Source organism: Canis lupus, chromosome 20, assembly GCF_048164855.1.
Source record: "Canis lupus baileyi chromosome 20, mCanLup2.hap1, whole genome shotgun sequence".
NCBI lineage: Eukaryota > Metazoa > Chordata > Mammalia > Carnivora > Canidae > Canis > Canis lupus.
Genome location: NC_132857.1, coordinates 51605911 through 51610910, shown reverse-complemented (window position 1 = coordinate 51610910; position 5000 = coordinate 51605911). Strand labels below are relative to the sequence as shown.

General features: G+C 47.0%; 1 protein-coding gene and 1 long non-coding RNA gene across 6 annotated transcripts in view; one reads left to right on the top strand and one right to left on the bottom strand.

Moving 5' to 3' along the window:
* ZEB2 (zinc finger E-box binding homeobox 2) overlaps positions 1–5000 on the top strand; it is a 135013-nt gene that overhangs the window by 71026 nt on the left and 58987 nt on the right. The gene's annotated exons all lie outside the window — the stretch shown is intronic.
* The window catches only part of LOC140611959 (uncharacterized), a 9327-nt gene continuing 5097 nt past the window's right edge, over positions 771–5000 (bottom strand). The window contains exons 1-3 of one of the 2 annotated variants that reach the window (XR_012013280.1): positions 2910–5000; positions 2049–2158; positions 771–1931 (exon numbers count right to left, since the gene is read on the bottom strand). The exon at positions 2910–5000 is cut by the window's right edge and continues 5097 nt beyond it. This is a non-coding gene — a long non-coding RNA (uncharacterized lncRNA). The remainder of the gene's footprint in view (positions 1932–2048; positions 2159–2909) is intronic. The other variant, XR_012013279.1, reaches the window with a different exon arrangement.

The window sequence follows — 5000 nt, the reverse complement described above, 5'->3', positions numbered from 1 at the left end:
AGTATTGCTGACTTCCAAAATGCATCATGGAAAAAAGGAAGTTATAGGATTCAAGATGCTTATCCTTTCGGATTTCCAAGTTTTAAAACGTAAATATTGATCTACGGACGTAGCGACATTTCCAAGTTTCAGCTTGGTATACCTTTAAGTAATTTCTACACCTGTTTGAGAACGCTAAATACTATTTTCTCTTAACAAAGTTCAACACCACCTCTAAATTACCAACATAAGAGACACTAAGCCAATAAAATGTGCGGTTTCCTTCTGGATGTTTATTTTCCTAAACACAAATTGCATTTATACTGGGAAACAGTGGATTAAATACTAGAAAAATCTTTCCTCCCATGGATGTCTCTTTTCCCAATTTACCTGAGAGAGTCTTATAAGGAATGGAGATAGACTATTACTTCCTAAGTAAATTTAAATTTAACACCAATTTACTCACTCTAGTATTTCTATATTGGAACTAACAGCTTCCATAGGACCTCTGCAAAGTGCCAGAAATATGATCTCATGCGTAGTAACAAATTTAAATGTGTTTTATTTTGCATGTCCTTCTTCCCTGTGCGTTTTCCCCATCTCTTCCTTTCCATGACTCCCCACTCCCAGTTTCTAAGCCACTCATCCACTCCAGAGACCCAGGAACACTACCTAGGGGGAGAGCTAACTCAAAAAATAAATAAATAAATAAAATAAATAAATAAAAAACTGCACCAGACTCACACCTGCTATAAGGGAGATGTAATTATTACCCACATACTTCTTAAGGATTTCAAAGTAAAATGAGTATATAGTTCCCTTTGGAGTCACTGCGATCAATATAACATAGCGTGATACTCAGGTCTGTTACATCAGAAAGGCTCTGTGTCCAAAATGCCAAAGTCACTTGCCCTTTCCTTAAAAGCACTGCAGAAGTCTGACAATGTTCAGAGTCTGAACGCTGTCAAGTGCTTCCTCGACGGGACCCATCATGGGCTTTGGGTTTTAATCCTCACGTGAGTCAGTTTGTAACCTTTAGTGGTTCGTTTCAACCCGGTCTGTGTCCTTTTCCCCAAGAATGATGAGTTCGGCTTCACGGCCACTGGAGGCTGAAGGACATGGTGACCACATGAGTGGTCAGCAGCAAGGCCAGCTCTGGAGGCAGCCGGCAGCCCCGTGTCAAGGCATCCACCTTTGTTCCCATCCGGGGGGCAAGATCCAGCTTCTCAAGGCCAGACTGCACCTGCCACTAAATCCAGTGGGGTCTGAGTTGTAGCCTCTATGAGTGGGACCAGCAGCCATCTGGGCTTTTTTTTTTTTTTTTTAAGATTTTATTTATTTATTTGAGAGAGGGAGACAGAGACCTAGAGCATGAGTGGAGAGAAGGCCAGAGGGAGAGGGAGGAGCAGGTCCCCGCGCATCGGGCTCCCCGGGGACCCCGGATGGTGAGCTGAGCAGCCGACTGGGCCCCCCCAGGCCCCTCGGGCCCTCTGCAGAGCTGGGCTCTCCAGATGTACGTCCTCTGGGGGCTCGGTGGGCTTTGTCACCATGCCTGCGGGTGAGGCCCGAGCGGGGTTGCAGGAGTGCAAGGGCCTTGCTGCGACTGCGGGCAGCGTGTCACTTGGGACGCCAGGCTAGGATGGCTCTCAGCTTGCGTCCTGAAAAGGTGAAAGGCCGTGAGCAGGGAGCCGGGAGGGAATAAGCAGGGCATCTTCTCGAACGGGGCTCCCTGTCCCTGTGTCCTGGGTGTCTGTGCAGGCCACTGCCCTGCAAGGTGCCACTCCGGTTCCGATGTGCCGCAGGGATGCAGCCCGGCCCGGGCCCCCCTCCCCGGGCACCGAGGCCACCTGGACCCGAGCGCAGGCCTCCCTTCCTGATGCTGCTTGACCTTTCTCCTCCAGGTTCCCGAGGCTCGGACCCTCGTGTGTCTAAAACTCTCCTAACCCGCCGGACTGAAAAATAAAAACCCAAGTAGGGTGCAAGCAGCGCGCAGGTGGGATAATTAGGATTGATGGGCTCTTTTAGGGGCACCGAATCCTCAGCCTCCCCTTTCCAGTCGCATTTCTCACCTGCTCATGCGGTGCCCACCTGTGGCTTGCTGGCAGTGCCCCTGCCTGCGGATGGGGAGGCTTCCAAGTTCTTGGTCTTCCGTGGTAGGACTCGCCCAGGACCTGGGGAGCTAGTGAAGGGATTGAGGACAGTATGTTGTCCTAGTTTGTGTCACTGCTCCCTTGTTTATGTTCTTCCCCCGACTATTCCCACACCCCGTCTCCAGATTTTTGCATGGCTTTTATAGCCTCTAGTAATTATATCAGCAGCATGGAGTCTATTTTTATCTCTTTTGAATGTGTGCAACATAAATGTCAAAAACCATAAAATCTCTCTTTAGCATGTACCTTGCGTGCAAGGTTTCGGAAAGTGTGATGCAGCGTTCAGAGAGATGTTGCATTTTTGAGGTCAGACAGATGAAAAATGGAAAACTCAATTTCACCACTTAGCTGCACGAACTTTCAGTAAGTCCCTTATCGTCTTGAACTTTTAGCTGCTGCTTCTGCAAAACGGAATTGTACTGTCCATCCTAGAGGACGGCAGCCCTGCCCCTCGTTTGGTGTCTGGGATGCCCCGCTCCCACAGCGGGGATCTCCAAACACCTAATTTTTTTTTTTTTTTTTTTTTTTTTGCTTGGTGCTTAAGTGTTACGACCTTTCAATGCCCTCCGTGACCCCTTGCCAAACTTAGATTCAGAGAAAGGATAAAATCTTCCTGGTTCAGCAGGACTACTGTAAATTATTACAGGATCGGATCACAACATTATTTATTGCGCGAGACAAATATACAGAAGCCACCCTCACCTAAAACTGCCCCTGGACTTAGCAAACAATAGCAATGACGCTAATAATAATACCACCCAGCAGTGATTAAGTGCTTACCATGTGCCAAGCTCTAGATGCTGCGCATGTTTGGATTCATCTAAATCTTCACGGCTGCCCATGGAGAGAGATCCTGTCATTACCCTCCCATTCGACAGAGGAGGACACTGAGGCAGGTTAAACATCTAGCCCAGAGTCACAAGTAAGTTAGAATTCACATTTAAGCAGTCTGACCCCAGAGCCTGCGGAAACATAAAATGTATGAGAGATAGGAGCGCTCGCAGTGCTGGGCCTTTCTAGATTCTAGTACAAGGCTGTTTCCTCTCTTTTCACTTCCTTTTTGGAATTGGCCCATTAGGGAGGCCAAATGGGCCTGTCCAAAGGGCACGGCACGTAAACCTGGAATCCCTTACTCAGCTCCTAGGTAAGGGTCACCGTGCTTCAAGGGATAGGATGGCCTCAGCATGTCCAAGGGGGCTGATGCATTCTTTTTTTTTTTTTTTTTCTTTATGGCTCATTAGCTTATCTTTCATTTAACATAGATGAGGAGAAGGATTTAGAGGGTCGCAGAAAAACATGTGCTCTTGTCTGGTCAAAAGTATGCTATTATAAAGAATAAACAAGATGGAAGTAATGCAGAGACATGGAAGGGATAATCGTAAAAAATAAAGAGCGTGTGTGATGGCCATAAACCAAAACCAGTGATCAAAGGAAGAATGCATAGGTAATACGTATCGTACTCTATTTCGTGGGCAAGCGGGTCAGAGCCAATTATGTAGAGTTTCTCTCCTTTCTCATAAGTGACTTGTCAATGATCCCAGTCATATTTCCACTGTTAGCATTGCCGAGAGCAGGGGAGCCCGAGCACTCGGAGCTCACTTCTTTGTAAGGTTAAGGCGATTACTGACCAGATGCTCAGCAGCCAGAGAAATGCTCGCATGTAAAACAGAACAGGGGATTGGAAGAACTTAGGAGGTGACATTTAGAGAAGTATGATAACTTGTAAACACCAAAGTGCTTCAACTTTTATCACACTTTGAAATCAGTTCTCTGAAATTTACAGTTATTAAACTTAATCCTTAATCTTTGGTATGGTGCCCTTATGAGTCATCAAACAAACTCAGATGTGGAAGTGTTTGAGAGAAGAAAAGAAATGAGAGTAAATTGATTAACGATGGTCAGAGTACCCGGGGATCCCGGAATACCCATAGTAGAGAGCACCCACCGGACACTGGATAAATATTGATCTAAAGATCCAGAGCTTTGCCGAAGATGAGATATACATGTAACGTGTTTTTCTGCCCAAACAGAGTCCTGAAAATGAAAGGTGTATCTTTTCTGCGTTAACTAAGCAGGTCAACTGCTTACTTACTAGGTAGGGGAGAAGGTGAAGGGGGGATACAGAGAGGAAGGAAGGAACCTTCAGTATCCTTCACCCGGACCTGACCTAGGCCTCTCCGGGAAAACAAAAGGAGCGGGAGCCTGAGTCCCCTGAGAAGGTCATGTGAACACGTGCAGTTCTGTTGCCACCCCCTGCGGGTGTGGTCGGGTGTTCAGGTGTTCAGGTGTGCTCCCACATATGTGGGCTGGGCCTCCATTAACTGCCTGTATAAAAGTGAGAACTTGAACGCTTCACTTTCAGAAGAGAAGGAAGAGGAAGAGGGAGCGAGGGAGGGAGGAAAGGACATGGTGCTGCGTAAGGAGGGTCCCCACATGGCTCACCTCCTCCGAGGGGCTGATGCAACAGATCCCACCGAAAAGCCAAAGCGTTGGACACGTCTTAGGTTTATTTCTAAAACCTTCAATTGCATAAGTTTCTGAGCCACCAAGACCATTGAAAGAGCAAAGCTACCAGTAATCATGAAGAGGTAAAATTCTTAGGAGTTTTCTCTGGTTCTGAGGCCTATTCCCACCCCCCCAAAAACAAGGGTTGGGCCTTTTTGTTATTTTGTATTTATGCTCGGGTGGCATTGTTCTGTCTCTGTCCGGGGCTGTAAAATGGAAGCTCTGGGGGTGGGGGTAGGAAGGGCGGTCTTGGTTTGCAACTGAGAGCAAAAGGTACTACCTGTGTGTCTTGCACGAAGCTAGGATGCTTCCTTTAGATGAATGTATATCGGTAATCAGCTTAACTAAGCAGGTAAGGAGTTCATT